The 26,771-nt window shown below is 39.1% G+C and overlaps 1 protein-coding gene across 7 annotated transcripts in view; it reads left to right on the forward strand.

Moving 5' to 3' along the window:
* SGCD (sarcoglycan delta) overlaps positions 1 to 26,771 on the forward strand; it is a 309,746-nt gene that overhangs the window by 91,626 nt on the left and 191,349 nt on the right. The window lies entirely within an intron of this gene.

Raw genomic sequence — 26,771 nt, forward strand, 5'->3', positions numbered from 1 at the left:
CAGTGTTGCTTAAATAGGATATAAACAGCCAATGTCTTTTAGTCTTTATGTTCCCAATGGAACCAGTTTTTTATAATAGATATTCTTGAAAGTAGTAGTATAGTTCTGTTTTACAATATAATGTATTCCACGCAGTAAGAGATAACCATGTTCAATGCTGTGTAAATATTTGTATTTGAATAACAGCTCTGAGAACAGTAGATTTTCTTTCTGTAATAATTGTACATATCATAGTTTTCACCTACCAGGTCAGCAGTGATGTTTTTTGCAGGGCACTGTATTGATACCATCAGCAATGGCAGAGCAGGCAGCAGGGCTCACTACATGAGGAGAGTTTAAACTCAGAGGTGTTTTACTTGTGACACTTCTCCTGTCTTCCCTTTTTCTTTCTAATGCATCAGTGATTGATGTTATTGTCCAGTTTGCAGAAGGACGCTGTTTAGTAATTAATGCTTCACTAGAGAGGTTTTTAATAAAGTTAGAAAAGCTGTAAAGTGAGATCAGATTTCACTAAGTAAACTGGTATTCTTTTGCAGGTAAATTAATAAAGGTTTTTTATTTTTAAGTAATGAGATATCTAGATGCACTGGGCTCTAAAATGGGTGCCCTTCAGAAATCTAAAATGAAATAGCATTTTATTTTAAGGTGATAACTTAATTTTTATTTGCCTCTATTTAGAACAAATGTGCAAGTGACACATTGCTGTAATATTTTGAGATTACTGTGTTATTCTTATGGCATAGTTAGGTGCTTCACATTTCCCCTTCACATTTTCCCAGTGGTGAGTAACCACTGTTAATGACCTAAATTACAAATATTTTTTTCCTTAAAGGCTGTAAAAGTAAATCTGTGCATCAGAGGTGCTTTGTGAGAGCAGTTATCCAGCTTTCTCCACAACATTTCCCTGTGCTGAAGCAAGGTAATACAAATGATTGATGCTAGGTCTGAGCTGTTTGGCTTTTGCAATTCTCCTCCTCTTTATAATTTCCTTGTGCTCTCACCTTATGTCATACAAGGTGGTAGTGAAACAGCTGTCCTAGCATCTAATACAAGATATTTTGTCAGCATATGGTGGTAGTCTTAACTGAGGTATGATTTGAATACCAACAGCTTTTCCTGCTGTTGCTGTGAAATACAGGTGGTAGGGATGACTGCCAGGAAAACACAGAGCACTGCACAAGAGAGGCACAGCAAAGCATAGCCCACATGCAGAATCCACTTGCCAGGATGTTTCTCTTACTTTAAACCAAGATGATTTTTATTTTAATTTGTTGTAGAGGGCTTTTTTGTTTGTTTGTTTCTTGGTTTTTTGTTTGGATTTTTTTATTATAAATTGGTCTTAACAACTGTTCATACTGAAAATCACAAATAGAAACAATTCCCACCCTGAAATTCCCATCACAAATAGAAACAATTCCCAAAAAAGCCCAGTGGTATCTGGGTATCTGAGCTGCAGTGCTGAGTGTCAGAGCCAGCAGGACATCCCAGCACAAGGGATTTGCAGCTCTCATGGGCTGGTTGCAATGATGTGGGGTTTTAGTTAGGGTAGTAAGTCCCATGATACTGCTGGAGTATTTCTTCTCAGAACCTGAAGCATGTGAACAATTTACATGAATATCCAAACAACTCAGCTAGGTTAAAAAATATTTCAATGAGTAAAATAGAGTATCTGAAGGTAGACAGGACTGAAAATTGGTAAGGAAGAGACAAAAGGTCATTCAGGGGCTTAAGGATGGGACACAGGAAGACTTCAGTAAAGGCCTAGATTTTGTTTGGTTTTGCTGTTATTCAAAGATCCCACTTTTTGACCAGTTATGACCTTGTTTTTAGTTAATTGGAGCCATCAAACATTTTGCACGTTCAGCAAATTACCTCTCTCTGAGGGAGAGGAGCTCATACATGCAGTTGATTTTTGTCACATAGCTTGAGCAGAGCTAACAGCTCCAGCACTGCTCCGCATCTGACTTCAGCAAGAAGTTCCTGTAGTTCCTAGGCAGTAGAAATCCATATGGACTCGTTACCTTCAGTGAGATGATACAGTTATCAGGAGCTCAGATCTAGCCTTTAATGGGGGAATTCTTAAAATTTTAGTGCCATTTGAGTGTAACTTTTGAGCCAATGACAGATAAAATTAAAACCTGCTTTAGGAAATGTAGGCTGGGTGGCCTTGTTCCCTTATTTCTGTAATCCAGTTGTGCATGAGTAAGCATATCAAAATGAATGCCACACTGCTTATGGTTTCTGGAAAACAGATGCTGTAAATTGGCTAAGGGAAAATACTGAATTATTAAGTAGTTTTCTATATACATTGCGTCTCAGAATAAAGAGCAGGCCCTGCTGCTATGCAGAGGCCACACTCAACTTGCTGCAGTTTTGCATTCCTGTGATTACCCCTAAATGGCTAAGCTGCAACTCTTAGCTGTATTATTTTAAAAGCATGATTCTCTCCTATCCCCTTGCTGTGAAATACTGGTATTCAGGGTACTTCATCTGCTGGTGTAATTATAAAAGAGTAGAAGTTTGATGGAAGGAATACCATCTGTAAAATGTATTTCTCTGATGGGAATAGGCTTGACAGTGCCATGGTTATAATCTTATGCATTTAATAGAAGAGTTGTATGCTAAGTGTCAACTGAATATTAAAATCATATTATCAAATATGGATCTGTCCATGGCTCGTAACCATGCTCTGAGCAGTTTACACCAACATGATACACCACTCAATCATTATAAATTTAATTTAATTTAACAATTAATCTTCATTTCATTAAGACTGCAGTTTTGGCAATCTCCTGTTTAGTAGTTGCTGTAGACCCTGAAGCAATAAAGCCAAATGTGATTCATTTATTTGCTTTTTCTCTATTTTTTTACTGATTTATGTGAGGATATGCTTAAGGCAAGCACCTTGTAAGGTAAAAGCTGGAAGAAGTATGTGTAGCTAAAGTATTGCCCTGACCAACTGAACTGTCTTTGGAAGCATTTTTCTGTGCTTCAAATACAGATATATCTTTAGTTGCAGTGTTTTAGAAAGTTATTCCTGCAGACTATGGCAAACAAGCCCACTCATGCTGCTCAGAGAGCAAGAGCAGAGCTACAGAGATATGGAAGACTTCATTAATCCCACCTGTGGTTGTTTTGCCTAATTGATTCCTGACACAGCTATTGGAAAACTACTGCCTTTTTCTCAATGGAATATTCTTTTTTCTGAAGTGCTGCACAGAGTACTGAGGGTGCAAGCTGCTGGTTTTTTTGTGAGAAACAGGCTGAAACTCTATGGGATAAATTTAGTGAGTAGTGAACAAGTAATTTAAATTGCTGAGAAAAGGCAATAAATCACTGTGCTTGGTGCTCATTCTGAACTTCATGTCATTTGGAACCTTTTTTTCCATGTTGACAGAATTAAAATATTAATTTGGTTTTCAATGAATCTCTTTCAGCTGCACTTCATGTGTCTGCCTGGGGTTTTTATATTTGTCACTTTAAAAAATGTGTTCCTAAGGGCAGGGTTTTAATTATCTGATTTCCTTTTCCATTTAAACTTTCAGACTGAATTTCATTTAAAGATCATATGTCTGCCATGTATTTGATTACTGGATGTAAATCAGTCATCTGGAGATAGCTGTAGCTTTTGTCACAGACATTGTAGAACGAAGTTCAGAAAATAATATCTCTTGCTACTCATTGGGAATTATTATATTTGGATACAGCTCAGGAAAACAAAGCCTCCTGGGATGTACCACTGCACCTACAAGGTGGTCACAGAGCTGGTCTGGGAAAGGAGGGTGGATTGAAGGAAAATTAACTCCTTTTAATTTGGGGAAAAAAAAAAAAAAGAGAGAGGAATAAAATATTTTCAGATCTTGAATCTCCAAAAATAAAAGCATTGCTAAAGTCATAGTGTATTGTGATAATACATGGATGGGTTTAGGAAAGGAAGCAGGATTATTCTTCTCAAAGACCTTGCCTGAACATTCCCTAGGCAACAAACTGTATGTATTTTCTTGGAAAATGTAAATTCACTACATTTCCAGTACAGTCAAAGAAGGAATGAAGGAAGTAGTAGTTTTAGTAGTTTTGCTTTGCAAAAACACGGGCAGCCCTGTGTTCTTGGGCAGCCACAAATAGGCTCTTGCTCTGTAGAAACTGGGCATCTCTTCATTTGGTGCCACTTCTAGTCTTCCTCATAATTAAATTATTCCTTAAGCATTTCCTTTGGTGTAAATCACTAAAGAAGTCAGGTTCATCTCTGTGGTACGCAAATGCAACATCCCCATAAAGGGAAATGCACCTGCAGCATACTACAGAAATTATTGCAAAGTGATGGTTGATTACTTGTCTTCAAATTCTAGACTTGTTTATCCTGGTTTAATGGCCTGGTAGGGCTTTTTATTCCAGAATGTATAGAAAATGAAATATTGCCAGTTGTATGTGAGGTAATAGTTGTGGGTGGTCTTGAAGCAGCTACGTTTGATGTTAGAGACACATTCTGTGGAAATGGGAAAGAAGGGTGAAAGAGATGAGATAAGGACAATGATGTTATTTGTAGCTTAATAAAAAACACCAGCTGTAAAGAATTTAGTCACCAGGAGGCTGCTCTGCTTTGAGGGATCATGTGTGGCCTGGCTGCACACCCAAGGTCTGAGTTACAGATTTAGTTTCTGTGTCCCTGACACTTTATTCCCCACATAACGAGAGCTGCCTAATTATGCCTGTTTTGCAGGAGCACTTACTCTCCAGATATGTAATGAAATTTCTGTAAATTAAGGTGTAGTACAATAATTGTGATGTATGATGGGCATGTTTAGATAACCCTCCTATTATTTTAGGACGTGCAGTACTTCAAAGAAAACTTTTCCCAAGGTGTCCTTTAAACTTTTCTTTTTTATTAGCCTCTGGATCACTCTTCTGTCTCCTTCCTTTGATATGTTAATTTAGTCCTTTTTCCCTATCAAAGATTATTGCTCCTTCCTTTTTTTTTTTTTAAATGCATTTTAATTTTTTTGAGAGTTAATGCTTATCACTTGTGTTTTACTATTTGAGAATTTATGTGACAATTTTTCTTCTTCAAAATGAAAATATGTACTTCCCTGACTTATTCTGTGTTTACTAGTACATTGCATTACTGGTTTTTAACAATTCATCCGTATTATTGTTTATTCTTCTAAAATAGCAGTACTGGTTTAACTGGTTTAATTTGAGCTGCATTGATTTTATAATGCTTTAGCATAATTAAGAAACATATATATATAAACCTCCTGACTGAATGTTTTTATTAGGCTGTCTTCTTGGCATGTTCTTGTTAAATTTAAAACTTTACTCAAGATTATCAATTTCACCTGCAATTCATGAGAACTTTACTCTTGTGGGGAATATTCCTTGTTGGAATTCAAGCATGGTCCAAACTGAAGCCTCTGGCATTAGGTGCTTCTGTGTCTTGGTGAAGCCTGTGAGATTTCAAAAAGATCTTGAACAGCATATGTGATCTGACTTGTTATTAATCAGCTATACAGCATATTATGAAGTAATTTACAGCTCATTATTTAAGCTGTTTGAGTAATAAGTTCAAATATCTACCTACTGTTGTCTCAAAAACTCCGTGTCCAGCTCTGCCACCATTCACACCTGGATAATGCTGATTCTGCAGAGCTGGGCATGACTCATACCAAATTGTAAAAATCGAATTCTTTACCTCTTTCTTACTCAGCATAAAGCTGATAAAAGAGTTTTGTCGTTTTTGCTTCAAACTTATCAAAAGTCATACGTTGAGCAGGAGCATGACCATATTTACTGTAGAGTTCAGCTTGCTCTTTCAGGTTGTTTTATCCTTCCCCTCATGGTAGTGCAGAAACCTGCTGGCAGTACAGCTGAAAATACAACAGCTCTTTTCCTTCCCAGCAGAAGGCAGTGGCCTTATAATTTCAGTGGTGCTGATGCACTGAAAAAAAAAATCTGCACTGGGAAAGTGCAGATTTAGAAGCTTGTTGACCTGTGTCAGTTCATGTCACTGCAGTGATCTCAGTGAGATGCTGCTATTAGGAGACTCAGAGTATTCCTCTAGTCACAGCAGTTCCTGAAGGGTAGCATAAAGGTAGTGGGTTTTAAATCAGGTTTAGCAGGTACCAGTGCTGCTTTATCTGTCAGCATGGAGCCACCTCCCTTGGTTCTCTGCAGATATGCTTTCACAGTATTGATGGGGTTTACCTTCCCCTGTATAATACTGGTGTATGTAATGATATTTTTCAGCTTGTAAAAAGTGTACTGTGTCTTTGCCTCTGGGCACTTGAATAGCAATTAACAGTATCAGTGAGTAATGAGCTACAACTATATAGGTTGAAAGACAAAGTCCTTCCTCCCCTCTTATGTGTCTGAAGAATATCAAGTTCAAACTAAAAACCTCTTGGGTTACTGGGTTTTTTTCCCAACCTTGTGATTTGTGTTGGTGTAAGTGAATCCTGGTGTCTGGGGATTATAATTCACATTCGTGGAACTGGGTGTCTGTGGTCTCTTGGTGCTGAAATTCTCCACTGAATATTTCTATATAGCTGACTATGCATCAGAAATTGAAGCTGAACAAGCCCTCAGCACTGGGATATCTCAGCCTTGCTGAACTACATTTTTTGGGGCTGGAGCTAGTATTCAACGGTATAGGAAGCTTGCATCTGGAGATGTATTTTAAGTCTTGTCTCTGGCTGATCTTCTCTGACTCCTCTATGAGCTCCCCTGTGCAGTTGCTCTGACAAGCAGGGCAGAGATTTTGTGATCAGTTGCCTTCCATCATATGGTGTCCCCCCTGCATTTCATTGCCAGCTGTCTTCTTTGCTTTTACCATGCTTCACACAGCATTAAACTGTATAGAAAAAGGCTAAATACTGGAGGCCAGATGCTGCTTTCCCTTTGCCTTTTATCAGCCTAGAGAGTAATTTCACTCCTGGGATGGCACTTTGCTCATGGTAACTGGTGCATGACTGCAGGAGACTCCTGTTCCTCCCCAGTCCTCCTCTGTTTGCAGAGGATTATTTCCATAGTGGACTGATTGTGTGAGACCACCACTCTTCCATTTTGGGGTGTGAGACCTCTTTTCCATTTTGGGGTGGTTTTGTGCTTTTCATTCCAGCTGCAACACAAATGCAGATAGGATGTAGTAATTTCTTTATTTTTTAAAGAAATCCCTAAAATGGGAATGACAATTAGATCTTTTATCACCAGTATGTGATTTGACAGGATAGATATTTTCTAGATATTTGTCTAATAGAAGTGAAGTTTTCTGTGGTATCCACACCACCAGGAGGTATTATTTGAGTGTGATCTCATCCTGCCTACTTTCCTTCTCCATTTCTGGTTGAGGGTGCTCTTTACTCTGCTTTTATGTTAAAAGGGAAGAATTTTCTGAACCTAAAAGAAAGCAGCAGCCCCTGACGGGACCTTAATACAGAGAGGTTACAACTCAGACAATAATTTGGGTCAATTTAAGTGACATGTGGGTGTGGGTTTAAAAAAATAGCTTTAACCTTTAGCTTACTGCTGGAACTGAAAATAGATACAGGGTTGGGCACAGTGGAAGAAATGTGTACCATTGCTGCCAGCGTTACTTTGAATAAATAGATCACTCTTCAGGGCTGTCATGCCAGTACCTTGTCCAGCAAAAGGTAAATAACTCTTTTTTTTTCTTCTCTTTTTTTTTTTTTTTTTAACCAAGCAGCCAAGTCTAAAAGAAGCTCTTACCTTTTTTGATGCCTTTGCATTCACAAGCCTGTATTTCACAATTTGCTTTTATTAACTAGACATTTAATAATACTCACAGATCGTTGTGGTTATGTCATTACACGTTTACACATGTATGTAGACTTCCCTTAACCTCTTCTATCCTAAAGGCAAAAATCAGAGCATGTGTTGATCGTTATTGAATGTTATTACTTTGGTTCAGCCAGGAACTCTGAACAGTTCTCCCCCCATTATTTGTGTTTCAAGAGCTAATGGAGCTCATGAAATTATTTGCTTAGTTCACAGGCCAGAAAAGAGAGGATGTGTTTTAGCTTAGTACCAGTCATCTCTAGCCTGAGCTTTATCACTGCTGCTACCTAAAGAGTAGGTGGGGAGTACATATGAGCTGTTGTAGCTTGCATCAACAGGAGTAGAGTAGAATTGCCAGCACAACTCTTATGCTAGCATATAAACACTTCTTTATTACTTGAAGCTCCTAACAATACAAAAATCTCATCCAGAATATTGTAATGAGAAGTAGTTATGCAGCAGCTACTTAGTTGTCCATGGAGAGATGATATAAAGTAAAAATCTGTAGTTAATTTGAGGGAATGGAAGAGAAAGCTGTTCCTTTTCTTAGAGGAGTGAAAAATCTGGTAAAAAAGATAAATAAACCAGAAGAACCACAAAACAGAAGTAATTGAAACATTTTGTTAGGGCTTGGAAGTGTAGCTAAACCCAAACTTGGACATTCATGGCTGATCTGTGTTTCCTCTGCCCTGGTGCTCCAGGCTCCTGCCATGCAGCTGATGGACAGCTTGAGCAGATCTCAGAAGCCCTGGGAGTCTGTGTCCAACCAGAGACATCCTGGAAGTCACAGGTTTTTGATCACTGTACCAGGGTTGCTGAGCTGCTGAGCTTTGGCTCTGTGGCACTGAGCAGGAGAGCTGTGAGGAAAGCAGCACAAGCTGGGGCTTCAGGCTTGTTTCTTTGGAAGAGGGAAGTTATGACCTGCTTGCCTCAAAAGCCTTGAATTCCTGGGGCTTCTTGTCTTCCTCGCCAACCTTGCTTCATGAGAGCACTGCAGAAAACAGCCTGAGGAGTAGCTTGGTAACTGTAGTTTCCAGTTTATTTACTAATCATGTACTAGGTGCTGGTTAGAGGCTGGAGGTCTGCTTGTGAGGAAGGGAGCTGCAAGTTTGGCCTTGTTTGTGCTGATGGGTTCTGTGATACAGCACTAAATAGCAGTGTTGTAAATGTTCATTGCATCCTGCAGCACTAACCCAGCCAAGAGGCTGAGTGTCCTCACTCCTCAAAGCTGGAGCTGCATGTTTTTAGCCAAGGCCAGTAGTATTGAGCAGCAGCACACCCTTAGTAACAATGAATAGTAACAGCTCAGGAATTGCCTGGTTAAACAAGATCCTTATTAAGAGCTACCAACAAGATCTTTTAAAGGCAGTGACATTTCTTGGAAGAGTACAGAGCTATTTTCAGCTGCTGGTTTGCTCCTGTAGCACATATGTAGGCATGGCAAAAATGCAGATAATGTTTCACAGTAACCATCTCCTGATGTGTAGTAATGGCAAAGAAAGATAGAGTCATGACTTTGGCCTGGGCTACAGTTTTAGTACCATTTCCTTCAGCAGGTTGTTACTACTGGCTATACCTGCTGAGTAGCAGATGTGTAGTTATAAAGCATGCCAAGGACAGACAAATGCTTCTTCACCTTTTATACTTGCACAGGTAGTTACCCATTACACAGAGGTCGCAGCCTTATGTTCTGTAAAATGTACCACAGTCTTGAGTCTATGTAACTGTGTCATACCATGACAGTGTGAAGCTCTGTGGGAAGATATTTTTGGCATACATTTCCATAATAAAATACCTTAAATTTGCTATGCAGAACAGGTTGGAAGTGATTCACTAATGTGTGAGCAAATTTTGCGGGCAAACTCTTAAAAGAGCAGCACGTTGATCGTGAATTTGAGATTTCACATTTTGTGGATTTGGGAGGTATGTGAAGTTGCTGAGATTGGGCAACAAACTTCATCAAGGTGCCACCAGGGACAGAAACTCAAGAGCTGAAGTCCAAAGGATTGTGGACCTCACTTCACAGCAGTGAGACCATTCAGCATACAATGGTAAGGACTGAAAGGGAGATGCATGAGCAAGGTAGAAAAATTCTTCCTTTTCAGGTTATGTGCCAACTCTCTGGTGAGTCAATGTGAGGAAGAAAACACCCCACGTGGTTTAGATGTCCTATGAGTGTTTGCATGGATTTTTCAAGCCCTTCCCTGAAGCATCTGCTTTTGCTACTGTCAGATTCAGGATTCTGGTCTAAGCAGAGCACTTGTCTGATCTGCTGTGGCAGTTTCAAAATTCTAAATATCATACAGCATAATCTGTAAGGACACAGTGTTATCCCCATCAAGGTGTTTATCTTCCATGCCCTGGGCATTTTTTTTTGACTTTGTGTTGATCCCTTGGAGATTTCTTCACTGCAGTCAGTGGAGTGTTCAGGGATCTATACAACTCAAGAATGCTGGCCACAGCAAGCACTGGAGGTTGGTAAGTGTATTACTTTCATATGTAATTCTTGTATTAAAAGTGGTTATGGTCAATGTTCTTTACTAAACATGTCCCTACAGATGTGCAAGCACATCTGTATATACAGCCTGTCATCTGTATGTGTATATTCAAATTTGTATGTGCACCTGTGAATGGGCAGGTGGAGGACTGTTCATCTGCTATATGACATGAGCAGGTGTGAGTTTTCAGTTATCTGTGGTGAATCTAAATAAATGTGTCTGTATGGGTAGCTGTAAAGAGATAGCACAAATACCAGAAAGATGAATTTTGCAGCATGCACCTAGGGAGGAGTGCTGCATCCTCCAGCTTCAAAGGCTGTCCTACCCAAACCATATGATGTACAGAAATCAGCAGCTGACTTTTCCTCCAGCACTCAGATTATAATGGGGAGGTTGCATCCTGGGGGGGAGATGTTGGTTTTTCACGTAACAATTTCTATTAAGTAGGCACTTTCTCATTCATTCCTTTTGATCTTTTTACATATGCTAATTATGGCTGCAGTCTTAACAAGGATGGTAAAGGCTCTCAGAGGAGGAGAGGTTAAGAAAATTATGTTCATATTCATTAGAAAGAAGGGATTGTGACCAAGATGTACAAAATCCAAAAGGTATTGAAAAAAGAAGTGATACTATCAGAATATTCAAAAGAGAAACTGAAGACAGGGTAGGTGGAGGGCAGGTGGCATTTGGATTGAAATTGGTGGTGTGACATTTTTCACAAGTCTCACACCAGCTCTCAGTGAGGCAAACAACTTCTGTTGATCAGCGATCTATAAATGGGAGGGAGGGGAAACCCCACACTTTGAGGATGCATTATGCAAACTTGTTAACTAAAGCAGTGCTGTAAAGCTGAGGTATTTGGGGCTCTACTGCACACAGATTATATGGTTTTAAAGAACATGGAACAGCAAAGAAATGAGAACTCTCATTAGTTCTTTGCTCTGTGTGCCCCTGTTTTCCACTGCCAGAACAGGGCCAGCCGCTTGGAAAGCACAACCAAATGAGTTCCATCTCTTAGCTTCTTTCTTCTCTATCCCTTTATTCATGAATTCAAGATTCTCAATGCCTGCTTGATACTGTTTTCTCCACAATGTGTATGGCTTACCTCAAATGTAGGGCAGGGGTAGACTGGCCATTGAAATCCAAGGATGATCTAGAAGATACTTAATCCTGCCAGTTTATAACTCATTTCTTTAACAACTTTCTTGGAGAATAAAAAAAAAAATGGGGCCCACTCAAACCGTTTCCCAGTCATACTGCACTAATGCATGTATATACTTTTTCATGACTGCATAGATTCTGCTTCTCTTTTTTATTAAATTATCTCTATATTTCCCCAGAATTATGTTGAATATTTAAAGCCAAAGCTTTGCTAATCAGTGCAACTTACAGCATTTCAATCAGTTCAGCTAAACATGAAATAAATTGCTAGTTCCTGGCTCTGTTAGGTCACTACAGTCCAAGAAGAGAAACCAGTCATTTTTAGACTATTTTTGTGGGAGATTGAAGTGATGATTTGAGAAAATGCATTTAACTAATCTTAGAAGCTGGCTAGCTCCTACCATTGATTCTTGAGGTTCAGCCAAGAGTTAGCTATAAAGCTGGTGAAGCTGAAGACTTTAGAATTCAGCAATGTGTGGGGGTAGGCTGTGTGTAGAGGCTATGGGGGTTGTGTGTCTAGGAGACCTCTATCCTATCCTCTGATTGTTCACACAGTAATTGCCAAGAAATATGGATGTTTGATGTGTCCCTTCTAATTGCTGCATATGGAGAGGTGGGATAAGGAGTGGAAAAATGAGAGAGATTTTTTTTCAACCATTCCCGCTGTGGTGTTTAATCCTGCTGTGCATCACTTCGTGGGAAGTCAGATGGTGGCATAGCAGGGTGTGCCATCTGTGATGGATCAGTGCACAGGAGAGGCATACTGGGGCTTCCAGAGCTCCTCTGTAACCTAAGATTGCAGTCAAACCCCTCCTGTAATTACTATATCTGAACATTGTAGCACTCTTAATAAATATCATAAGGAACTCGTATGTCTACACCGGCAGCTTTTCACTAATATGAAACAGTATAAACCTGGAAAGTAAAAGGTGGATGGCTAAGAATATTGGTTTTGCAACATCAGGACCAAGAAGCAGAGTCTGTTAAAGCTGTAAAGGGTTCTAAAATGACTTAGAGATGTACTGGAAGTAAGAGGAAGGCAAAAGTCCCACCAGGAAGAATGGGAACCAAGTAAATGGTCTAGACAAAGAAGACAGAAATACTAAATGCCATTATTTTGCTCTGCTCTTCACAGAAAGGTTAATAATTGTGTCAGATCTGTAACAGTAGTCCTGTAACAAAGGGCTGCAAACAAAGACAAGAACAAGATAAGGAGAATTTAGATAAGTGTGATATATTTGGGTCAGCATGGCCCTCTGAAATGTGTACCCACTGAATTATTTACAATGACTCTCAGAAGCTTTTGTAAGGTAGGACAATTGTCAGAAGCCCAGAGGAAGGCAAACACAGCACCTGTCATCACAGAGGATGTTGCAAAGGAAGCAGAGGTTGGTAAATAACCAAAAAGATACAGTGGAAATTATTGAAGTTGCAGATACCTGCAAGCAGCAAATAACATGCTTTGTTAAGCCCAGACTGATCTAATTTCCTTCTCTGATTGGGTGACTAATCCAAAAGAGAGGAAATTAGAAGCACTTGGGTTTTAGCCAGGAGTTTGATGCACCATGGTCACGTATCTGAGAGACAACTGAGCTCAAACTCGTAGCTTTCAGGCTTTTTCATTAGTGAATCATAGAAGTTTTAGCAAAGCTGCACAGTCTCAGGTAACAAGGAATTCACTGTCCAATAACTGCTAATGGCTACATAGCTGTTTTTAACAAATCTCAGAGCAGTTTATTAATTTTTAACTCAAATGTCCTTGGACATTTTGGCCATGGGATGTGAGAAGGATCTGCCCTAGGAATATTTGTTAGTTCCTTAGTGAATAGACTAGAAAGTACATTTCCCCATGTGGATGAGCTCCAGTGAGTAAGAAAGAAAAACCAATTGCATGTATTCAAAATAAGGAATTCCTGGATAGGGACCATGGCTTCAGGAGGGCTCAGGGCACGTCACTGTGGACCCCCAAACTGTGAATGGGTGGTCAACATGTTCCTCTGATATGGTGTTCATGAAAGATGTAGGCAAACCTAGAAGGAAACAACAAAACCAACAGTAGTACTACTGGTATTAGTCTGTGATTCATTGTATTCAGAAAATGCTTCTAAGCTGGGAAAGCTGGATGGGACACTTCTTTTGGAGTAGCTGCTTAAAGCAGAGCTATGACCTTGTGTTCCCAGGCTCAAAGGTGTCCATGCAGGTAGCTAGTTGCCTTGATAATGGAACCAAAATTTCAAAATCTGTATGCACAATTGCATCATATGGAGGGTTTTATGCACCCATAAAATACAGTTATAGTCCTGATTTAGGAAGACACTGAAGCATCTGCTTAACTTTTTCTCTGGCAGGTTTTAAGCAGGTGCTAAATCTCTCCCCTCAATGAATTGCTTTTCTGAATCAAGACCCAGTCAAGCATATCCTTGTGTTAGAAAAAAGGTATATGCAGTAGCATTAATTCTCTGAAGGGGGATGGGAATATACATGAAGATTTTTTTAAATGTCTATTTTTGTAAATGCTTTCTCTTACTGGAGACTGCTGTGTACAGCAGTATATTCTTTGTTCTCTCTCCACCCTGGTCCACTTTCCCTGGTCTGTTTCCTTTGAAAGGCTTTTGCCTTGGGCAATAGTCTGTACTGCAGCAGTGTTATCATATACAGAAAACTTATCTCCCATCATACAGAAGTGTAATATATGGGCAGAGGATGTGAATTCAGAATTAAGCCTTGAAAAATTTGCCTTAAAGATAATTATTTTTAAACATTCCTTGGGAATAAAGATTGCTGCATCTTATTCGAGCATTGGATTTATGCTCAGTAATAAATGTATCCAGAGGGTGCTACATTGTTGTAATGATAGTGAATGATAGAAAAATTAGGAGAATTAATAATGACCCAGCTGGAATAATTTAGCACTGTGATAGCTAAACTCTAACCTAATGCTCAGTGTATTCACAGAACTATTTACAAAGCACATTAAACGTGAGGGTCTGAAGGGAATCTTCTACAGAAAACAAAGTGAAACCCTAATCAGAAACAAATGCTATAGCATATAATTAAGAGGATTAAATGGCTTGAAATTGATGTCCAAGGCATTTTGATTGATTGTTGCTAAAAATACCACATGCTAGTTGTCTGTCATGCAGCATTATCCTCATTTACTAGGTCTGCCTCATACTAACTCTTTATCTGTGAGGTTTGCTGCTTCATGCCAGACCTAATCTGGATTTTGCAGTCTGATGTGTTGGCTCTGGCTGTTGCCAAACCATTAATACCTTAATAATAGTGAGTGAGAGCCCATGTTCAGCAAACACTGGGCTGAAACCAAAACAGCGCAAGCCTTCTGGAATTAATATTAAAATGAATTTCTTCTATAATAATTTATTTTTTTAAAGGCTTGGTTTTTAATTTGTAAGAATTTTTTTTTTAAGAAACATATGTAACAGTTAATAAAGTTCTAGGAAAGTTTTCAAAAAGTTATTCAATTTCACTGAAACATTATGCAGATGAGGTTTTTTATTCACTTTAACTCATAACAGCTTTCTGAATAATTAATATTTCTAAGGCTTTGGCTTTTGGTCTACTTATATTTTAGGTTTTTAAGTAACACATTTTTACAGGTAGAAAAATATCCTTTGATGCCTTATTTAGCAATTCCTTGCTATTATCTTATTGAACTGTGTTTTCTTGGGAGGAAGAAGCTGCAGATGTAATTCAGACTAGTCAAATATTTCTGAGAGAAAGCTTTAAAAGTGGCATCATTTTATCTTAGTGACTGTCGCCATGTAGATCGATTTCCAATTTATTCAAGATACCAGTTGAAAGTCCACGGAGAAGTGGGTTGCAAGAAACTCCTAGACACATGATAACACAAAAGAAGACGTGTTTGCTTCCATGACTATTAAATTGTGTAAATTTGATGTAGCCAGGAGCACAGAGTGGCAGTAGGACAAACTCTGCAATGTTGATTTAAATAAAAAGATTGATGGGGAGTCTTGCAGTGATAACAGCAGCCTTCTGATGAGGTGCAAAGATGCAAAGTATGTTCTCTTGCAAAAGGATGAACAGAAGTTCTGTGCAAATGGCCTTGTGGAAATCACAAGGAGAACAAGGGAGGGCTGGGTGGGTAAGAGCCTTCACCCCCATTGCATCTGGCTTGTAGGCATGGGTCTGCCTGCATCTCCTGTGTCATTTTGGATGTATTTTGGAATAGCTTGAGTTTCAACCTGATTTGACATACTCACTTGAAAAATCTGAAATGTCTTCAATGTCACAGGTTGGATTCTGGCTCTTGCCACTTCTGTGTCTCATTCCTGTGCGGTGCTGTTTTACTGAGCTGTGTTTATTTTGTAGTAGTGGCACTGAGAGGTAGGATTTTGTCTGCTCTGTTGGCGTAAGGATCAACATCCTGCATAATTTTAGAAAAGGCAAATATTGGATGAACTTGTGGTCCTGGCTCAAGTCTGTTTTATTGTTATGGGAGCTAATGCATGGACAAAGAACACTCAAATTTTCAATTACAAATTTATAGAATCATAGAACTGGCTGGGTTGGAAGGGACCTCAGAGATCATCGAGTCCAACCCTTGAACCACCGTTGGGGTTGCTAGACCATGGCACTGAGTGCCACATCCAGTCTCTTTTGAAATATCTCCAGACACGGAGAATCCACTACTTCCCTGGGCAGCCCATTCCAATGTCTGATCACTCTCTCCGTAAAGAAATTCTTTCTAATATCTAACCTAAATTTCCCCTGGCACAACTTAAGACCATGCCCTCTTGTCTTGTTATGTGTGGGTTTGTTTTTTTTTTTCCTTTATCAGTTTTATCATCAAAAAATCAACTTTATGTCCTACATCCAGCCTCTCAGGCAGTGTGAAACGTTGGTAGTCTAAGCCAGATGATTTTTCTCTGAGACAGAGGTGTGCATGTTCATCTCTCTGGCTTTACTGCTCGACTGCAGACAGCAGCAGAGGAGCTGCAGTTAAGATTAAGGGCAGTGAATTTTTAAACTGTGATTCTTATATAAGGTGAGAAGATGAATCTATTCACCTGTTGCCTCTCATTCCTGAACACCTCTGTCATGCCTTTGCAATACAATTGCACCATGGTTGGAAGTGCAGGCTGGAATTCAGACCTAATCATCCTCTTTGAGAACACCTTCATAAATAAGTATTCGGTGTACTGGTTAAAGTCTGTTAGCACTGTCTTGGGGTTGGTTCTTTTGTTGAGTTTATCTTGTACTCTTTGCACACCAGTTATTAGTAGGCCTCAAGAAAAGACTTTCACAGAAGCATGAGCAAAATTGAAGATCTCAGCAGTTTGTTCTTCCTCCTGTTGATGGCCATGCTGCTGCAGCTTTTTAGTAATGAAGTTACTCTCTGGGTAAGTCACATACTTAAGGCACATGAGGAGGAAGAGGAGGGATCTGTCTGCTTTGTGCTGAAGTTAAAAGACATTGCCAAATGGAATTAAATTTCCATCTAGACAGCAAGCAAAATTAGCCTTTCATCATACATTAATGTGACACTCAAAATGTTCTGTAAGCTTTGGTAGCTTAATTACATTATTTTGAGGATGCGTGTGTAAATAAATTTTGAAAATATCTCCATATCTTACATACAGAAATTAAGCTAAAATACTGGTGATGATGGAGACTTTGTCATTACTAAGTGCTGTTCCTTAACAGCCACACCTCGAGTACTGTGTCCAGTTCTGGGCCCCCCAGTTCAGGAAGGATATCGCGGTCCTGGAGCAGGTCCAAAGGAGGGCAACCAGGCTGGTGAAGGGACTCGAGCACAGACCCTATGAGGAGAGGCTGAGAGAGCTGGGGGTGTTCAGCCTAAAGAAGAGGCGGCTCAGGGGAGACCTCATCACTCTCTACAACTCCCTGAAAGGAGGTTGGAGCCAGGGAGGGTTGGGCTCTTTTGCCAAACTACTTTCAACAAGACAAGAGGGCGGGGTCTTAAGTTGTGCCAGGGGAAATTTAGGTTAGATATTAGAAAGAATTTCTTTACAGAGAGGGTGATCAGACATTGGAATGGGCTGCCCAGGGAAGTGGTGGATTCTCCATCCCTGGAGATATTTAAAAAGAGACTGGATGTGGCACTCAGTGCCATGGTCTAGCAACCGCAACGGTGGTAAAAGGGTTGGACTTGATGATCTCTGAGGTCCCTTCCAACCCAGCCAATTCTATGATTCTATGATTCTATGATTCTATGATTCTATGATTCTATGATTCTATGATTCTATGATTCTATGATTCTATGATTCTATGATTCTATTCTGGCTGCGAGCTGGATTATTTTGAGCTCCTGTGTTTCCCTTTCCAGTTGATTTAACCCAGTGTAGTCCTGCATTCAGTGGATGTTCAAAGGACCAGGTGAGATACAGTCTTCATAACTTATTACAGACTAATGGAAGTCCATCATGCTTCCTGAAGTATTTGGCGTACAGAACAGTGAGGGAGCTTGCTCTGGGTCGTAAGTGACATCTTTATCAAGATGATTAAATTATTTTGAAAATACTATATGTAACAGACTATAAATGGAAGAAATGTATATCAGAGTAACCCATTAAGCACAGACAACCTCCTGAAAGATACAGCAGTATAATTCCTGTGTAAGTCAGTTCATAAACTTATTTTTAATTTTTTGACAGACTTATTGAGCTAATTAGCTTGGTAATAAATATGCATTTTAATGGGCAAGTAAATAATTAATTTTATTGCCTTTGTAAATTTAGCTTTTCAGTTATAAATTAACATAACTAAAAGAGTAATGTTTCACTACACATTTCACCAGCCAAATTCAAATCAAGCAATTAAACTGTAGGTTTGTCCACATCAAATTAGTTGCGTTGATAATGATAAAACCTTATCATAAATTTGTTTTTCATGGTTCGATTCATTACAAAACCAGGAAGGAAAATATTCTGCAGTAATTGTAATCAAGTATATTATTTGAATAACCATTAATATGTACTTTAACTACTTTTTGCTGTCCTTCCACACTGAAACAGAAAGAGGAAAGTGTACTTCTCATCAGTCTCTGGTGCTGGGATAACTGTCTGTGTGTAATTGTAAAGGTCCCTATTAAAGAGTTATTGCTGGATAGTGGTTGTCACATCTCTTTGTGGAATTGATTGCAAAAACACAGTGGGGTATGGATCTGAAAAGTGAATTACTCTGTAGTCATTAACTTAAAAAACTCCAGACTGACTTGCACTAGCTGAGAATTTGATCATACATTTATTTTTTTTTTCAATTTGGCATTGAATTTTTGGAATTTGGAACAGAGAATTTTGGTTTCTTTGAGTGGTTTCAGTATTTCAGTTGGTGACTTTTAAAAAATACTGCTTTTCATTAGAAATAAGAAAAATGCTGAGGAATTGATTCTTGTATGCACTTATAACACTCACATGCACACATGGAAACTTCAGGTCTGAAAAATACCTCTTGCCAGAGAAGTCCTGAAAGCCAACACTGGAAACTCAGAGCTGTTGATATTTCAAGTCTTGCAGCTTTCACAGATTATAATTTACCATGGACAGAACAATCTGTCTGTAGCTCTCCAAATGTTTCTAAAAACAGCATTTGCCAAACCTTTGTAGATTTGTGATGAGAAGAATATCTTGATCCACAGGCTTGCCCACATTCAAACTTGTTCACAGACATCTCCACAAGCCCTGATTCCCTAATCATTTCATGTCCCAGAATTCCATAGACACATTTATCACTGGCAAAAGCCCACTAAAGTCAATGAAATTACACCAGAGATAAATTCAGGTCAATGAATTTTATTTTAGTGATGTTCACAGTGTTTGCAGTGCTATGCAGATAGGTACCTGCAGGCTTTTTTACATTATGCAATTGCTTAAGGGTGAGCAAACTGAAACCAATTTACCCTTGAGATGAATTTGTGTTAATTGACTTAAATACACAGAGAACTGTGCTACAGTTTTGTCTCTATAATTTGGGGTTTTAGGACTTTAAAAAGAGGCAAAGCACACTAAAGTCCCATGTGTGATTTCTGTGTTACCATCTTTCCAATGAGATTTCAATGAAACAGAATTCCTTGCTGGAATGATGAATTGTGGGTGGAAGAGAGAGGATCCAACCACCTGATGGCACAAGTCGTTCCCTGGTAATCACTGCTGACTCTGGATGTTAATGTGCATTTGTAGGACAGGAAAATTTTTCTCACTGTTAAGGCTGGTTTCTGTCTCAAATGTTGCCCTGTTAAAAATAGTTTTAATCTGTAATTCATTATTATACTTTGAACATGAATAGATTTAGATGGGGTTCAGGTTTTATGGTTTCTTTGCAGACAGTGGCTAGATCAGACTTTTCATCTCATGCCAAGCTACACCTGGACTTAGTGACATTTCTAACTGGGGTCTACTAGTCATGGATTTCAAATGGATTCAGCAGTCTTAAGCTGTGTTAGAAGAGAAGAATTCGGTGTGTTTTGTAACAAGGTTATTGTAACTCACATTTGGTAGCCTACTTTGAGCTGCTTTGGTTTTCAGCACAAATTGGATGACTGCTTTGAGACTGCTAAGCACCTGATGAGACTGAAGGCTGTTCAGGTACTTGCTGTTCAGCCTGGCTCTGCCGTGCATCCTGCCAGGTGCTGCATTTCTGCTCTGTTTGTTAGGATTTACAGCATGCTGAGGAAATCAGCCCTCACTGACTGAAGCAGTGTGACACTGCCTTATTTTATGGGTGGATGAGAGTGTTTCAGATTGGTGACTTGCTGGAAAAGTCAGCTTATCTTCTGTATGTGAGAGCAAACAGCAGGAGGTATTTACATCAGTGAACTGAGGATCTTTCTGTTGGAGTCTGGGGCAGAGCTGCCTTCTGTGTCAATACTGGATTGCTCACTGCTTTGCACTCATGATTGATGAATTTCTGTAGTTCAGTGTGTGATACTAAATGGTCTGGTTCAAAAACCATAGACTGGAGCAGTGTGTATGCTTGGAAAGGGGAAAAAAGGGTTTGGATTTGCAATTGCAAATTAATTGGTGGCTGTGAACCAAAAGGCCAACTTCAGGGGCTTGCAAGAACTCCTGTTTCCTTATGGTCCTTTTAAACTTGCATCCACTTTATCCACACTACTGACATTTCTAGAAACCTCTGACATCCTTCTGCAGCCTCACATCTGCTCAGGCTTCTTGGCTCTCCAAGTGCACTCACCCAGCTCTTCTATTTCTCATAAGCTGCTGCAGGCATCCATTTACCCTTGCATGCTTCCTGATGCTGTTCCAGACCTCTTTGTCCCCTCTTCTATGTTCTCCTGGCTCTGTCCTTTTGTACCAGTGGCTAAAATTTAAGTACTCAGAAGCCCTAGAAATCTACCAGTCTTTCTTGCTGGTTTGCAGCTCAAGTTGTTTTGTTTTTTGTTTCTTTAACTATACCATCTACATAAGAAAAGCTGCATTTCAGAAATTAGACTGATGTTTTTCATATGTCAGTTACATTTATATACTTTTCAGGCTAATGTATCAGATCTGCCACTGTGTATTTTTTATGGTCTTGGCTTTCTCCTGAATACTAACAGTGGAAAACTACAGCAATGGGTGGGACTTTGGACTGACAGCACATTGTATGCCACAGATTTATTGGACAAAACTTTCCAAACTTTGGAAAGTGATTAGAAATGATTATTTTTGAGTATAACTAAACTTGGCTTAAAGCATGAAGGGAGAATCGCATTATAGAATCCCAGTAAATGCATCAGAGTTTGATACTATTTGTGTCTTTTAAAATCAAAATGTTGAGAATAACAATCTGAATTTATAATGGAAAACGCTGCTCGGATTCTAGGTTGACACCTGAGTGACAGCCACATGTCCTCCAGGTGCCACAGAATCCAATATACTTTTATTTTCTCTAACATTTGGTATACCAGATTATCCAAATATGTTCCACAGAGATAAACAATAAAGTTACAGAGTCAAATAAAAGACTTTATAGATAAGCAACTTTTGCAAAGGATGAAAGGTTTGCTTAGCAATGACATTTAACAGGAGATGGAGACATGCATTTACTTATTCAGTACAGAAAACAAGTTAGAAATGGCAATAGCACAAAGTAGGATTTTTCTGAAGAGTGACAGATTAGGGCAGCAAAGACAGTTGTTTCTTTATGACCAACCTTAATACAAGCCAGTAATAAATCTCACTGATTCCACTGAGAGCAGATTGAGAAAAGCAGGTTGGGAAAGTCCTTGAACTAAACTAAAATAATGTAAAAGGCCAAAGGAGGAAAGTGCAAGGATGTCTGATGGAGGTAGAAAAGTCAGATTCGGATGGGAAAATAAAAATGCACTGCGTTCAAATAAGATAAAAGTTAATAATGGTCAAGCTAAGACCTTTGATACAGAGAAAAAGAAGTACAATATGTTATTAGAAAGCTTATGCATTCATGTCCTGACCCTGTAATATGATCCACTTGCATCTTATCAGCTGTGGTGAAGAGATGTAAAGATATTTGAACCAGTTAGTAGTGAACAGTGTTCTTCATCCTAAAATGTACCTAAATTACAGGATATAGAAAATATATCACAGAAGAGTCTCAGTGCACTAACTTTGAATCTGCAGAAGTTTATATTGGAATGGATCAAAAAATAATGTTTTTCTCTAGGTAAAATAAACCATTGTTCTTTCTAGCATATATTGAGAAATTTTAAGGCTCACAGTTTAACTGAGATAATGAGTGAAATGATTGTTTTCTAGTTATATTCCCATTTTAAGTTAGAGGAAATCCAGTTAGATACTGTCATATTTGCAATCGATGTATCACACAGCTGCATCTGATGTAAACCTGTTAGCTCTTGATGGAAGAACTGGTTTTATTTCATTACTGAAATATTTTGAATCCCTGACCAGTTAAGTGCAAGATACTTGACACTCATTCTGTCCTAAATCCAGAAAATAGGTTGAATGTTGTTTATTTCCAAAAATGTGCTTTCAACCCTTTGAAGGTATTATTTTAAGGCACTATATGCCTTACTATAACCTTATCAAATTCACAGGTGAAACAATAATCTCATAGAAGAACTTCAGGATGAGGGCAGATATAAATATCTAAATCTAAGGAGCCCAAAGGATGTTATTTTACAGTCTATTCAGATTGTAGTAGTCATAGGAGTAATAATAATAAAAAACTTAATAGTATAATGCAGTGTTAGCAGTTAGACAAACACTAGCCTGAAACTTAATACTTTTGAACTTGAGAAGCAGCCTTCATTAATATAAGTGCCTTCTGTAGTGTAACGAGGCAACCAGGTGCCACTAATTGCCAGGGAGTGAGCATGAGCTTGTGTCAAGCCCACCTGTGCCTAATTAGGGTGGGCCCCCACTGCGCATGAGCAGGACCAGGGGGCCAATAAAAGGTGAGGTCTGAGACACAGGTGGGGCTCACTCCTGAGCTAGCCAGCAGAGAGATCAGTCGTTCTCAGAGCAACAGCACTGATCTAGCCTAGTCAACCCTGTGGGCTATAGGCTTGGAGCACTGTTCGTGAGTCTCTGCTGGAACACCTGGTTGGACCTTGAAGCGCCGTACCCTAAAAGAGGTTCGTCTTGCTACAGCCTTCCATCAGCATGCATGCTTTATTTCAAACTGGAAGTTTTTCCTCTGAAGTTTTCTAATTCCCCTTTCAAAAATTATTTTCTCTTTTGCAGCAACAGCAAGATCTGTGCAGTGTCTTAGTATTCACTAACCCAGCAAGATATTGATCATACTTTTGAACCTCATAATGTAACATTAATATTATTGTGATGGGAATCATTCATACAACAAGGATAGTTAAGCACTACTCTTACTACTTTTTTTTCCTAGATACCCTTAGTTTGCACTTGGATGACAAAAAACAATGCTGATGTTCAGCAACATGACTGTTCCATTATATTCATCTCAGTCAATATGTTCCTCATTTTATTATTGTCAGCATTCTTGAATTGAGTTAATTTCTTGAGCAACTCCTTCACACTGCTGGCTTCAAACACGTTTCTTACTTGTGAACATTATCACTTGAATTGCAGTATTGCTGTTTCACTATTTGTTTTGTTGGGAAGGAAGGAGAAAAGCCTCATAACAGATGAGTGCTGGGAGTGCTGGTGACTACTGTTTTATTTATGCTTTTTACAGAGCCGTTGTGAATGACAAACTATGTCTGGGACACAGTCGTGGACAACGCTTTAAGTGCTATAGCTGGGAAGGTGCCAAGGTTGCATTGCTACCAATTTTTTTTCCATGAGTCCTCTGGAAGGAGGGACTCAAAGCCTTGTTTAATTCTCTTCTTCACTCATGTCACCTTTACACTAAATTAATGCAAAATCATTTCCAAAGATGGAGCTGACAGGATGAGTTGTTGGTCCTTATACCTCTTTGATGAAGCAGGAGCAGAAGAACAAATCCCATAAAATGTAGAGGCTGGCTTCTCTTTGGATTTGAGCTATGAGGAGTCAGAAAAAACCTTTAAGAAAATGGAGTACCTTTTCTTTTGGATGAAGCTGGAGTGGTGGGATTGCATTAAGCCATGCTGTCCTAAAACTCAATAGAAAACAGTGAGCTTGATCCTGAGGATATGGCAACATGCAGCAGCTCTTGCCTACTCAGCTGTATGCAGACTAATGTCCAAGGCTGCAATTAGGAGATAAACCTGCTAATGAATTGGTATCATCCCCTGCTGTACTCAGAGGCTGCTGTGGGACCTTTTTTCCTGCATTTATAGAGGAGGTTGACCTTGTTAAATAATTCACGATAAAAATGTGGTTTCCCTTGACTATTTCACAGCCCTTCTTCTGGTTCTACCAGTAGAATTCCTCTGTATAAGTCAAACATGTTTAACCCAAGTTCAGTTACACAGAAAGAGGGAAGTTGTGAGACTATGTATGGACATCTTACATATAGCTGAATGTGTTGTACATATCTGCACAGATGCACACATGCTTAGATTTCCTAGTGGTCAAACCAACAGTAAAAATTGAAACAAGGAGATATGGCTTCAGTTATTTTTAAGTCATCAGACTCTTTACCTATTTCCTAATTACTATGCCTGACTAATTTTTTCAGCTGCAGCTAGGTATGTTGTAATTAGTTTTTGATGAGACAAACTCACAATGATTTGAATATCTACTATACCATAATATTTACCTGCCAATATGTCATTCAGCTTCTAGATACTTCTTTTTGCACTAACTCAAGTTGCAAAAGCTCACCAATATTGTCATATCTAGCCACAAAGCCCAAACTGCACCTTAATCTGTAAGACACCCAAGTACAAGGATGACCATGGTGGGTCAGGTAAGGGTTCAGCGAGCTCCTCACCTTACTCTGATATTGATAGCTGATGACTAAAGAAAAGTGTGAGAACAGGACAAAGGTATAAGAAGGCTTTCTGTGAGAGAGTCACCCAGCTTTCATTGATTTGTGGTCTGTGAATATTTCAAGATGAAGTGTTCTCTTCAAATTTAATATTTTATCTGATTTGTTACATCTAAAGTGTATAGTTATTTTGTGCAATTTGTGCTTTCTATCAGTAAAGGACTGAGACTCCTCCAAGGGAAATACTATATTTTTAGTGGAAAAATATCTCCTCTGCCTTGTGTGATTAATGAGAGCATCTATATACCTGCTTTTGTGACTTGAAGACTGATCTGATACCATTTAACCATGTTAATTTAGGAATGCACCTGAATATTTAATTGAGGGTTGGATAATGAAACTAATTTGTAGTTTGTCAGCAGTTACCTCCATGCATATGATCAAAGGAGGGTGGATCAGGCAGCTTCTCAGCAGCAACATTTTCCAGCTCACTGCTACTGTGGTCTCATTCCCATGATGGTAGAGGTTAGGGATGCAGGAACCTTTTGGGTTTTTTTGTCTTTGCCAAGAGGTGGAAGCACATGTCTGTACTGTAATTAGGATCCACCCAGCAGTGCAGGAATTCAGACAGTCCAGAAATTTGGAAAGTTCAGAAACTGTACATGCATGTATAGCAGCATATTAAGGCAATGTATCAATACATTTACTTCCAATTAATATTAGCAAGCTGTACCAAATAGGAGCTTTCAAAAAGACATCTTTTCCAACCTTAAACCAGGCTCCTGGACTCAGCTTGCAATGATGATTTTGTCCTATTGTTATTCTACTTTTCAACTCAGCTGATGCAAGAGTTAATGCACAAAAAATGGAGCACTGATTTTCTCTGTGACTATTTTGTGTTATAATTTATGAGCAAAAATGAAAAAGTAATTGTAACTGTGGTCTCCAGGGAGAGAAATCACTTGAAAGCAGTAGAATTAGGTCTTGCTGCTACTGGTAGAACAAACTACTTGCAGCATCAGCCACTTCTGTATCCATAAGTCATTCAGCAGCCATTTCAGTTGGCAGTCTGATTTTTCTTAGTTAGCCTGGAAGAGGACAGGAACTGTGAAGGTTCCCTTTTCCTCTTCATGTCTGAATTCAAGAGAGGCTGGAGGTCTGAAAATGGGCACCAAGAAATGCTGGGCTGGCACTGCTGTCCTGACTCCTGCGTTTGGCATCCCACAAGCTGTTCCACTTGTAGAGACTTTAGGTGTGACTTGGCTTGCTATGTGGGCTTTTTGGTAAAGATGAATATTAAAAAACCCCAACACAAACAGTATGATGCTAACTTTCAGTATGGACAGATTTGCACGCAGATTACTGGTTGCAAGCCCAAATGCTCATATGAGTTTTCTACACAGCTCTAACCTGTTCATGAGTTCAGGATTTTTTTGTGAAGATGTAATGGGATTTTATGGTTTTTTTAGCTGCTACAGGCTTTTTTGTGGGTGGAAGACCTCTAAGGAATACAGACGATACATGTCTGTATTGGCTTGGTTTTTTGTTTTTTTTTTTTTTTTCCTTTTGCATTTCTAGGCAACATTGGAATATGTTTGTGTGTGCTGTGTTGACTTAATATTAGAAAAATGTCTAGGAGTCTGGTTTGAGAGCACAAACCACACAGCATGTATGTATCTGACCTGGAGAAATCAGATCCTACACTGCATGGTACTGTACTTGGCTGCGTTGTGCTGCTCTGCCTGCTCTCACTTCACAGGCTGTGTTGTCCAAATGTGGGAAGGATGGTCCTTTAGCTGTTTTCTCATATTCTAGGGATTAGGAATGATTAATGCAATGACAGGGATGGGTGTTTGGACTTCTCAGTGCTTCTCTTAAGTTTTTTGGTTCCTGCCAGGTGGTTGTCTCCATTGCTCTATTCTCACCTGAGTGTCAGCAGTGAGGCTCCCACATCCATGCTCAGTGGTAGAAACACCAGCAGTGATATTGAGCTGG

Source organism: Calypte anna, chromosome 13 (genome assembly GCF_003957555.1).
Source record: "Calypte anna isolate BGI_N300 chromosome 13, bCalAnn1_v1.p, whole genome shotgun sequence".
Lineage (NCBI taxonomy): Eukaryota > Metazoa > Chordata > Aves > Apodiformes > Trochilidae > Calypte > Calypte anna.